General features: G+C 38.7%; 1 protein-coding gene across 1 annotated transcript in view; it reads right to left on the bottom strand.

Annotated features, from left to right (window-relative positions):
• Positions 1 to 13,115, bottom strand: part of LOC150078633 (solute carrier family 12 member 4-like) — a 643,041-nt gene that overhangs the window by 364,250 nt on the left and 265,676 nt on the right. The window lies entirely within an intron of this gene.

Below are 13,115 nucleotides of genomic sequence, written 5' to 3'. Positions count from 1 at the left end.
AGGATCATCTCCAAAAATCCGCAATAAATTTATTGATGACTGTGTATTAGCAATTGATTTAAAGGTGTTTAAGCGGATGTTTTGAAAGTGGGGACAGTCCACTAACAAATGGTGAATGGTCAGTTATACTTGATATGATGTACAATGGGGAGCACTGTCATTGGTTAATAGATACAGGTGAGTGAGGTGGGTATGTCCTATCCTTAGCCTTCCTAAAATTGTTTCTTCTTGTCTGCTTTTCCGGAAGCTGGAGAGCCATAGCTTTGGTTCTGGTTTTATTCGGTAAGGTTTGTTTCCTGGATAATCTCTCCAGATTATTGTAACATGCTCTCCAGACCAGCTATTGTAACATGCTTTACGGATGATGGGTTGAAATCGGTATATGGAACTTGAAAGGTTTGAGAAAATAGTAGTTTCTGGTTGTTTGGCTGCAAGATCTGCTTTTTCATTTAGCATTAGCATTAGTAGAGGCATTTGATGCAAGAAAGCAAGCTTATGCAGCATCAGCCAAAAAAAAAAAAAAAAAAAAACCCACTTCCACTTCACCCCTCTGTTCGTTCAAAATACCTGTCCAGCTGAGCCTTAAACTTATTTAGGCTATCAACCTCCACCACAAGGGATGGCAGTCTGTTCCACCAACCAACCACCCGCTGGCTAAAGGCAAATTTCCGCACGTCTATCCTACATCTGTCTTTCCTCAATTTGAATTTATGCCCTCTCAGGTGATTTTTCTGAGCTAGAGGAAGAATCCCATCAGCATTGAGCATGCTTAAACCATTCAAGGCTTTATACACCTCTATCAGATCACCTCGCTGGTGCCTAGTCTCCAGACACTGTAATTTGCAAAACTTAAGCCTTTCTTCGTAAGAGCACCCCTTTGTTCCATTCACTAATCTTGTTGCCCTTCTCTGTACTCGTTCCAGCAGCTCTACATCCTTCTTGAAATGAGGCCTCCAGACCTGTATACAGTACTCTAGGTGTGGCCTGACCATTGCCTTATACAATGGAATAATCACCTCCTTATCCCTGCTGGAAAAATTCCTGTATATAATTGACAATACTCCATGAGCTACTCTTGCAGCCCGTCTGCACTGCTCAGAGAACTTCATATCTGCCTGCACAATCACCCCCAAGTCCCTTTCATTCTCTACCACTGTCAGTGTAGTACCACAGAGTTGATACGTTGCTCTGGGGTTGCTGTTTCCCATGTGTAGTACTTTACATTTGTCAAAGTTAAACTTCATTTGCCACCTCTCAGCCCATCTGCTCAACCTTTCCAGATCCTGTTGCAGCAGCATTGTGTCAGTAGTGTCCTTGACAACCCTGCCAACCTTTGTATAATCTGCAAACTTGGACATTAAGCTTGATATGCCATCATCAATATCATTTATAAATACAGAAAACAATAATGGACCCAACACTGAGCCCTGAGGGACTCCACTAATAACATTAGTCCACAATGACCAGTGTCCATTGATTACCACTCTCTGTCTTCTCCCCCTCAACCACCCCTTAAATTTCCTCCTATCCCAGAATGCCCTGGGATCCAGCAGAATGTCACAGCTTGATTTGATTCATTACACACAAGTAATTTAGAATGGATTTGTTTTATTACAGGGTGAGAGGAGTTGGTATTACTATTTATGGCTGAGATAGCACTGAGTGAGTCAGTGTATATTAAAGCAGACGGAATTAGATGTTCAATAATGTGACCCAGAGCTAAGTTTATAGCATAGGGCTCAGCAGTGAAGATACTGCATTCTACTGGCGATGAGACAGAAGTGCTGAATGACGGGAAGATTGCTGTAGCACTTACTTGGGTCTCAGATTTTGATCCATCTGTATAGATTTCAAATTGCATTTGAATTAGAAAGAGTGCAAGTTGCATGTAACTGTGCAATATTGGAAGGAGATAGGGTGTTCTTTCCCCCACTGTTGAAAGTAGTCATCATATATTGCACAGATATTTGTCCAGGGTAGATATATATCTTGTTTCCCCAAGGTATTCCTCTAAGTAATCCTGTGGCTCATCCTCTAACTTAAAACTAACAGAATATAGAACAATGAGAACTTAATTCAATGCTTATTTTGTTATCCAAGTCTCATGTTTTCAGGAGATACCTGAGGAACACAACTTTCACAACTTGATAAATTATTTGGATGGGTTGAGAAATGGCTTGTATATATACATTGTGTATACATACAATCCATTTCTGTATGTATATAAAACTTGTATGTATACATTGTGTATAAATACTTTCCGTATTCAAATTCTGCATCCATTATATCTGAGTGACACCATGTCTGTGATATCTTCACAATGTCTGCATTTGACAACTTGATCAGCACTTCAAATTCATCAAATTTATTTACTATGCTCCTAGCATTGGGGTAAATGCAAGTACATGCACCTGTTCTCTCTTAGTTACCCTAACAAAGTCCATGTAGTTCCTTGAGTAGGTCCACCAAATTAATTAAACAATGAAAACCTACTTTCACCAGAGGAAGAGCCCCCTCCGCTCTTCATGAGGTTGGTGTGACGCTGTTGCTGACTATGTTATGTAAAGAGAAATCCATCCCTAAAGACAAAAGCAGATTCCCAAATAAGAAATTAACTGTAGTCATAAAATTATAAAAAAGAATTAGAAGAAGGAATTGAACCTGTCAACACCCAAAAGGTTATATTTCCATAGGTTTTTTTTTGGTTAAATATACCATGCAAGTTCTCTCTTTTTAGAAACATTAGCATATACATATGGGCATATAGCATATTGTCTATGCCACATGCCCATCTATCTGCAGGTAAAACTCTCCTCCTAGTTTCATGAAATTTTATATTTGAACCTTTTTAAAAGATTTGTCGAGCCATCCTAAATTTCATTAAAATCATCCCGGAAATCCAGCAATTATTACTTTTTTTCTTCTTGTCTTCATGTAATAACTTAACACCCAGTTACATGGCTTTTCATGAAATTTTATATTTGGGCCTATTAGCACAATTTGTTGAGCTTTTTCAAATTTCATTTAAATTGAAGGAAAGAAATCTGGCTATTATCTATTTTTTTCATACATATCATAGTCTATCCATACATCATATATTGTATATGTAACTGGATATTATGTTTGTTGCCTGCAAGAAACAATATAGTCTTGCAGATAAAAAGTCTCTTTTCTTTTTGCTCCTTTTTTTGTTATAAATCATGAATTATTACTATTTATTAACGAATCTGAAATGGAACACTGCTGCATACATTAACTAACTTGTTCTTTTTCCTATTTCAAGCCTTCTGAGAACAGAAAATGCCTGGGTTCAATTTCAGCTTGACAGGAGGAACTTTTATCAACTTTTTTTTTTTTTTTCATAACATGGCCATTTTTGGCCAGGAATACATGATTTTATCTTTCAGTAACTCTGGTTTTTCATTTGGCAAATAACAAATTGACTGTAGAATGCAGGCTTGTACAGACATAACACACTGATGCTTCCTACTTTAGTTGCTTAATACATGACACTTAATACATGCTGCCACTTTTTGAATATTACATTATTTGACTACATTTTTTAAAGAATCTGAACTGAGGGCCATGTACACATAGGAGGAATCAACTATCAGGAGTTATAAAATAGTAATTTTACTGTGGCCTTTTGTAATGTGCAATGGAATTTGACATTTGCATCCAGGTGCTGCAATGGGTTTAATACAGTCCTGCCTGCAGCAGCAATGCAAGAGAGCAAGCTTATATGGCATCAGCCAAAAAAAAAAAAAAAATCCAACATTCCCCATAAGACCTGTCCATCCCCTGTAAGTTTTAGATAGTTCTTCCTTGAATTTATTCAACCTACCTCTACAATACCAGCTGGAAGTTTGTTCCAAGAATAAACTACCAGCTGGCTGAATGCAAACTTACACATATCTATCCTGCAACCATCCTTCCTCAATTTGAATTTATGCACCCTCTGAGCAAGAGGAAGGATTTCTGTTGCTCAGAAAGTGCATAGTCTGAGCAATAGGAAGGATTCCATTGGCATAGAACTTACTCAATCCATCAGAGCTGCAATCAGATCTTACAAGTGTCTAGTTTACAGACACTGCAGTTTACAGAAGTGAAGCCTTTCCTGGTAAGAGAACCCTATTGTTCTCCTCACTAATCCTGTTTTTTTTCTCTGCACCTTCTTCAACAGATCCACATCCTTTTGCAAATGAGGCTTCCAGAACTATATGCAGTACTCAAGATGTGGTCTAATCATTGCTTTATGCAATGAGATAATCACCTCCTTATCCCCACAAGAAAAATTCCTGTATATCATTGACAAAACTTCATAGGCTGTACTGGTGGCCTGTTTGCACTGCTCAGAGAGAATTCATATCTGACAATTACCTCCAGATCTTTTTCACTCTCCACTACAATGTGGTACCACACAATTGATATGTTAATCTGGGATTGCCACTACCCATATGAAGTACCTTGCATTTGCCAATGTTGAACTTGAACTGCCACTTCTCTGCCCATCAAACTAATTTAGTTGGGGGAGGGCAAACTATGCAATTCTTCCTCTGAAATTGCACTTATTTCCTTTATTTTAAGAAAATCTTTTATATCAGCACAACTACCATGTCTGCTGCTTAAAAATGGTATGTGTATTCAAATTATTTGTGTATTCAAATTTGTCATCAAGGCAATCTGTTTATTTGTTTTTTTTTAAATGTTCATTCTTTGATTAATGATCCTTATAAATGCATTTATGCACAGGCATTTTAATGAATCAGGAGCAAATAAAATAATTGATGCTCTATTTTATCCGTAATTTTAACAGACTTCTTCTGCTTGCTTATTTAAGGCATGAAAACAGAAAAAAAAAAACAATGTATGCATGAGCAAGTATAAAATGCAATTTATATCGATGCCTTATTACAATGTTTTTTTTTTTTTTGGTAGTTGTTGGCGCATCGTCATCTGTGGCCATAATGCACCTCCCAAGGTTTTTGCAGTACTTTGATCCAAGCCCGAGGCGGGATTCGAACCGGCAACCTTTGGGTATTACAATGTCCTTGCACTTTGACAGTGTTAGATGCAATATGTATGATGCATTCTATTTGTTATGATAATTTTAATTGCCAAAAATTAATCCAATGATGCTAAATTAATGTGCATGGCATGCCAAAATAAAAATTTGAAAATTAAAATAGCTGCCAGAGTGATGTAAATATGAATTTTAATATTCCTTCAATTCAAGAATGAATTCCAGGAATTACTCTTTAATACTATGAAGAAAATCCTCCATCAAACTCAGCTAATCAGCATACATCATGCTGCAAAATCTGATATTCCCCTGAATTCTAATACACTCAATGAAGGAAACTGCGAGCTATCCACAGAGATTCGTGATATAAAAACAATATTAACTAATCAACAAGCAGAAATTTCTGACATTAACGCCCAAATTAAAAATCTCACGTCAATTATGACTTGCCACTTAAGGGAAGCTATGAAGAATTCTGAACCTACTTTTGAAACTAATGGGATCAAAGTGAACAGGAATTCTTCATTACCTGACGATGCCCTTAGTACTGAGACCAGATCTTCATCTTCCACAGGCCTCAATACTCCAACTGCAGCAAATATTAATTTGCCAAAGCCTGCTAAAATTCATGATTCAAGTCATTCAACTGAGCAATTTATTGTCTCTGTCAGATGGTTCTTTTGATGTAAATCGAACCACTCCTACCTATCGAACCACTGTCTCCTTAACTGTTCCGCAAAGGAGACACTCCTACCTATCGAACCACTGTCTCCTTTGCGGAACAGTTAGCATTAGCACACTGATACAAGTAATATGATACAAGTAACCAAGCTTATGCGGCATCAACCAAAAAAAAAAAAAAAAACGCCCTTCCACTTCACCCCTCCGTTCGTTCGAAATACCTGTCCAGATGAGCCTTAAATTTATTTTGGCTATCAACTTCCACAACAAACGATGGAAATCTATTCCACCAACCAACTATCCGCTGGCTAAAGGCAAACTTCTGCACATTTATCCTACACGTCTTTCCTCAAATTTGAATTTATGCCCTCTCAGCTGATTATTCCGAGCAAGAGGAAGAATCCCATAAGCACTGAGCATGTTCAAACCATTCAAGGCTTTATACACCTCAATCAGATCACCTCGCAGGTGCCTAGGCTCCAGACACTGCAATTTACAAAACTTAAGCCTTTCTTCGTAACAGCAACCCTTTGTTCCATTCATTAAACTTGTTGACCTTTTCTGTACTTGCCCAGCAGCTCTACATCTTTTCTAAAATGAGGCTCCAGACCTGCATACAGTACTCAAGGTGTGGTCTGGCCATTGCCTTATACAAGGGGATAATCACCTCCTTATCCATGCTAGAAAAATTCCTGTATATCATTGACAAGACACTATGAGCTACTCTTGCAGACCACATTCACTGCTCACAAAAATTCATATCTGCCTGCACAATTACCCCCAAGGTCCCTTTCGTTCTCTACCACTATCAGTGTAGTACCACAGAGTTGATACTTTACTCTGGGGTTACTGCTTCCCATATGTAGTATTTACATTTGTCAATTTTAAACTTTATTTGCCACCTCTCAGCCCATCTGCTCAACTTTTCTAGATCCTGTTGCAGCAGCGTACTGTCATTAGTGTCCTTAACAATCTGGGCCAACCTTCGTATCATCTGCAAACTTGGACATTAAGCTTGATATACCATCATCGATATCATTTATAAATACAGAAAACAACAATGGACCCAACATTGAACCCTGAGGGACTCCACTAATAACTTTAGTCCACAATGAGCAGTGTCCATTGATTACCACTCTCTGTCTTCTCCCACTCAACCATCCCTTTATCCATAGCAGCAGTTTGCCTCCAATGCCACACTGCTCCAATTTGTGCAGTAGTCTTCATTGTGCAACAGTATCAAAAGCCATTCTAAGATCCAAATATATGATATCAAAGTTATTCCCTGCATCCAGTTCCTTTGTGACCACATCAAATTGGTCAGGCAAGGCTTAACAAAAACTTCACAAAACCATGCTGTGTCCGAGCTATAACTGAAGTCTCGTATAGATGATTCTGTAGTACTTCTTTAACTAGTGCCTCCATTAATTTCCCTGGAACAGATGTTAAACTAACAGGTCTATAATTACTTGTGTCGCCCTTTGATCCTCCTTTGTGAATTAGGGTCACATTTGCAAGTCTCCAGTCCATGGGTACCTCTCCCCTGAGTCCAAAGAAGCTCTCATAATTATGGCTAAGGGTTTGCTTACTTCCTTTGATGCCTCCTTTAATGTAACTGGATATATATCTCATCCACCCTGGGTGCCTTTTTTATGTTTATCTTCAACAATTTCTCCTCCACTTTCCTCTCAGTTATTACAAAATCATCTAGCTCACTGCTAGACTTCAACTCACTTCTGGCATTCCCCTTCCCTGAATAACTCTTCATGTGTGAATGTAGATGCAAAATACTCATTTAGTTTGTTAGCCACCTGAGCAGGATCATCAACAGTTGAACCATCAATATCCAGTGGACCAATCTGATTCATCCCTTTCCTTCTAGAGTTTACATAGGTAATGAACCCTGCTGTTTTTCTTTGCATCCTATGCCAAAGATTTCTCATAATCTGCCTTTGCCTGCCTAATCTCCTTTGTGACTTGATTACAGACAGCTTATATCTATCATAGGCTTGCATGCATTTTTCTTCTCTGCCATGTCTCATTAGTTCATCTGACATCCATTTAGGCCTAAACCTTGAACAATATTTCTTAGTTAGTATGTAAAGCCTAGTAGCTTCCAAGATAAATTCTTTGAATGCTTCCCATTTTGAATTTGCTGTTGGTAACAGCATCAGTTGGTCCCACTGTATAGAATTTAAATACTGTCTCCGACCAGTTGCCTTTAAGAAAGCAAAACCCCTTCCCTTTACCCCTGATGGTAGTTACCTCTGAGTAAATCCTACTTCAGCACACCATGATCACTGCAACCTAGTGGTTCCTTTATCTGCAGATTCTTAATGCATGAAGAATCGCTACTGATAATCAGATCAAGAGTATTACTCCCTCTAATTGCCTCCTGAACATGCTGATGTAGAAAACAATCATTCAATAAATCCACAAAAGTCTTGCTAGTGTGTGAGTGACCAATCCACAAATTCCAGTCAATATCTGGGAAATTAAAATCCCCCTTATAAGACTATCTGATTTACTGGCCCACTCTATTTTCTTGAACAGTTTCTTGTTATACTCATCAGAGTCATTAGGCCTATAACACACTCCTACTCTCAATTTTGATTTCCCAATGCTTATGTCACACTAAACTGACTCGACACTGCACTGTCCAGCAATGTCGACTGGCTTCACTTCCTTGGATTTTGTGTGTTTCTTAACTAATAGCATAACCCCTCCTCCCTTCTTATCCTGTCTATCCTTCATTTTACTCTATTATACATTTTACTCCCCAAATTCCAGTTCTGCATTTCTTATATCTGTGTGACACCACATCTCTGATATCCCAACAATATTTGTGTTTGATGTTTTGAGGGCGCCTCCGTAGCCAGGTGGGAAGGAGCAGCAGTGCGTAGCACACGCTTCTTGATTAGACCGGGGTTCAAGCCCGTCACCACCAAATACAGAGAATGCGGAAAGGTCAAGGGAATGACCACCGCATATTCCCGGAGCAATATGGCCTTAGTTGCTAATGCTCATAAAAACCAAGTAACAAACAAGTAACAAACAACTTGTACCGCAATGACTCCCAGCAGTCTCTGAAATACCCTGCATCTTGTTTCCAGGCTGCTGCTCATTCCAATAGAAGCAGTGCAAGAATCACTTTCACCTCTGCCAGTGGCTACTGTTAATCTATTAGTCCTTGTATCCCCCCAAGCTAGCAGTTTTCCGACTCACCTAACACTGCCTCGATAGCATCAGCAAATATTCTTGCACCCTTTCTATTTAGGTGTATCCTATCCCTGTAGAAGCAGTCTCTCCTGTTAACAAGTACAGACCAGGCTGAAAAAAATTCTACCCCTTGAACCTTGCACAATCTTTCCACGGCCGAATAGATCGACAAGGCTCTCATCATATACTCCCTCCTATAGTGTCTGGACACAATTGCAGACACTTTCAAATTCAACCCTAATTCATGGCTTTTTTTCAACAGTGACCTGTTAAGTAATTCTGCCGGTCTCCTACTCTTAATATCATTAGTTCCAACGTGTATAACAATATCACCTTTTGTGCCCTTAAAAGATGATATTCGCTCTACAACGTCATCAACCTTTGCCCCTGGCAGACATACCCTGGTCCTGTTCCACCTATCCTTTTTACATACCATGTTTCGTTTCCCTGATAATAGAGTCACCAACAACTAGTTCCTGTGGGATCAGCGTATTCTGCCTTGGGGGTTGCCGCTGTGTTGCGTGATGATCAAGTGCAAGCTGTGGCGTTGATGTGGGCAGCTGAGAGCTTGATGGGCCCCTTAATTTAGTTCTGTCTGTACATCTATTTTACAAGCTCAGAGTCACCAAGTCAAATCCTCTTCAACATCAGTTAAGGCAACATATGCAAAAATGACTGCTGCCACATCTAATGAGGCCTGCAAACCTCTCTGTATGGCTGCCGCCACAGTGAGTAAACCTGCTTCTGATTGCCAGTCTCTATTATCACACCATACATCAAAGCAAAACAAACCTTCAGAAAATGTTAAAGCCTCTATATCTCAAGATATTTTCTCCAAGCTTCTAGCCAAAATTCATCAAACACAGAATGTAACTAATGCAGATAAATCTCAGTTACTCAAACAAAAGTACAATATCACAATTATTCCCACAAAAGACCGAATTTTTGTTTCTAGGCTTGGACCCGCCACTAAATCTGAAGATCATATCAATTTAATTAAAGAAGAATATGGTTTCGTTGTGGATGTCCGTTCTGTGAAGACACCGTATCCCACCTACTCATCTTTTATAACAACATGCCTTCCATCACAAACAGAAAAAGTGCTGAATCTAAGATCCCTCTTATCAGGGGCTCTAGTAAAACGCTTCATGGACAGACCATCAAGGGAGTCCAAAATCTCTTTTCCACAGGCATAGCAATCAGTGGTCCTGCTATCTACACATAATGCGCTCTCCTCTCGTCATAGAATCCCCAGATCTCAGCTGTTCAGTGTTTACCTTCAAAATTGCAGGAGTATAGTTAGCAACCTAAACCACTTTAGAGCAATTCAAGGCTCATATATTTACAACATTTATCTGCTCACTGAAACCTGGCTCTCCATAGATATTGATGATCAGGAGATTACAGATGGACAATATACAATCCATAGAAAAGACAGAGGATCTCGTGGAGGCGGAGTAGCTATTATACATTCTAACCATATACTCTGTGAAATTGCATCAAATTTCACAAATATTGAATCACTATACTGCCTTCTTCATCTTGGTAATAAAAGTTTTAATCGTATTACTTTATTTTCCACCTCCCTTAACTAATATCGACCTTCAGTACTTAGAAAGCTCACTGGAATCTATCTTCCCGCTAATTCAATCTGCTACATAGCAATGGTTTTGGGTGACTTTAACTGTCAAATGGCCAATTTAGGATCTTCTTCTCCATCACTGCAGACTAGGGCTCTTTTTAATATGCTTCACAGCTATGGTCTTGAATAAGTTTGCAATTTTCCAACCAGAGAAAATGCCTACCTTGACCTAATAATCTCCTCTACTCATATAGGAGGTTCACAAAGACAACCCTATATTTCACTCGGATCATTCACCAATTACTTTTGACATCACTGTGACTTCTGATAACTTCAAATGCAGCTCCCGTTCTCCACGATTCAATTTCAGAATGGCTGACTGGCCTCTGCTCAACCTAGCTCTCAGCAATATAGACAAGCAGCTCTTTGATGCTATGGATGACACTGATGTGCTCACCAATAACTTGATCAACTGTGTCCACTCAGTTATATCTGACATCGTTCCTCAATCCTATCTGACTGCACGCTCTACCTACCCGCACTGGTATAACAGCGAACTAATACATAAAATTAAATCCAAAGAATTCTATAGAAACAAGTATGAGCAATCAGGTGACAGTCAATACTATGAAATATTCAGCCAACTCTGCAAAGAAGTGAAAATGCTCATATTAAAATCTTACAATATGTATACAGAGTCAGTTCAGAAGTCAGCTTACTCACAGAGATATCAAACCATTCTGGAATTTCATGAAGCACAAGAATATGACCAGCAGAAAGTTACAACTCCATAATGCAGATGGAATTCTTTTATCGGACGAATTCAGTATCGCTCAAGAGTTTGCCAAACATTTTTCCAAAATTCAAACAAATGATACATTGAGACCTGCCTCATTTCCCAACTTCACACCTGTTAAAGATGATATCCTCATTAACCTCTTTATCACAGCTGAAGATTTAAATTCGGCATTAAAAAGCATGAGAAATGACTATATTAGAGATCCAGATGACATTCCAGGCCTATTTTGGAAAATGACTGTTGCTACCTGAAAACCCCTCATACTACAGATCTTTAACTTGTCTCTCGGGCAGGGGAAGTATCCTAAGCACTTTAAGCAGGTCAATATAGTTCCTATTTTCAAAAAAGGTGATAAAAATGATATAACTGATTACAGACCCATATCCTTGCAAAACAGCCTGACTAAACTCTTCGACACAGCAGTACACAAACATCTCTTTGAATTCTTCAGGCCTTTCATTGATCAGAATCAACATGGTTTCTGCAGTGGCAAGTCTGTAGTCACAAATTTGCTTTCTTTCTGGCAATACACCTCTGAAGTTCTTGATAACCACCTTCAAGTTGATGCATTCTACACAGATATATCTAAGGCATTTGATAAAGTCCCGCACAAACAATTTCTGGATAAACTTAAACTATATGGTATCCGTGACCCTTTGCTCTCATGGCTACGCAGCTATATTATGCATTGTTCCTTGAGCGTTATCATCAATCAAGTGAACTCAGACTGTTTTATACCACTAAGTAGATTATCACAAGGCTCCCCCTTAGGTCCTCTTCTTTTCATTGTTTTCGTAAACGATCTTCCTTCTTTCATCTACACCTCCAATGTTCAAGTTGCTCTCTATGCAGATGATCTTAAGATCTACTCAGCAGTGAAGGAGATTACCGATTCTCAACAGCTTCAATGTGCTCTCAATAAACTCTCTCTCTGTGGCTATCTCTGAATGGCTTGTCTGCTAACCCCTTGAAATGCAAAGTAATCTCTTTCTTATCCTGCTGATCTCCACAACTAATAAATACGGAGGACACTATTAACTCTGTAATCATCGAAAGGTGTGACCAAGTTAACGACTTGGGGATTCTCTTCTCCAGCAGTGCTAAATTCGATGCCCATGTCCTTAAAATCACCAGCAAAGATTCAAAACACTGGGATTAATCAAATTAAACACTTACAAGTTCAAAAACTACAGATATGCGGTTATCCTTTATAAAACTATTGTTCTGCCAATCCTTGAATTCAGTTCACCCATCTGGAATCCTCACACAAAGACTTTAATTAACAAAATTGAAGCAGTCCAAAAAAATTTTGTCCATTACCTTACGTACCATAATCCTTTATTCTATCACTCAGTGTATTATGAATCGCTGTGTGATTACTTTCATCTGAAGCCTCTGTGCACTAGACGAGTTACTGCTGACATCACCCTTCCAGCCAAAGTAATCACTGGAACTTATGAAGCATCTGACATCCTTAGCAAAATCAACTTAAATGCTCCTTGTAAATAAGTCAGAAACCTTACACCATTTCGCCTTGACTCTGCCACCACAGACTTTATGAAGTTCAGTCCACTGAACAGAATCAGCAAATGACTCTCTCATTGACTTCTTTGACAACTCCCAGTCACTGATGAACGCCATCCACAAGTTTGCCTCTTCAATTAAACTGCAAAGTTTAATTGAAGTTTATTATTATTATGTTTACTAGTATACATAATACTAATAGTTTATTAGTATTATGTGTTTTATTATTTTTCTATTCTCTAACTGATTACTTATTACTTGTTTTACCAGTAACTTAACTTAATGCA

The sequence above is a fragment of the Mastigoproctus giganteus genome, chromosome 10, assembly GCF_048544385.1.
Source record: "Mastigoproctus giganteus isolate SK-2022 chromosome 10, ASM4854438v1, whole genome shotgun sequence".
In the NCBI taxonomy this organism is placed as follows: domain Eukaryota; kingdom Metazoa; phylum Arthropoda; class Arachnida; order Uropygi; family Thelyphonidae; genus Mastigoproctus; species Mastigoproctus giganteus.
This window is presented reverse-complemented; position numbering and strand designations above follow the sequence as displayed.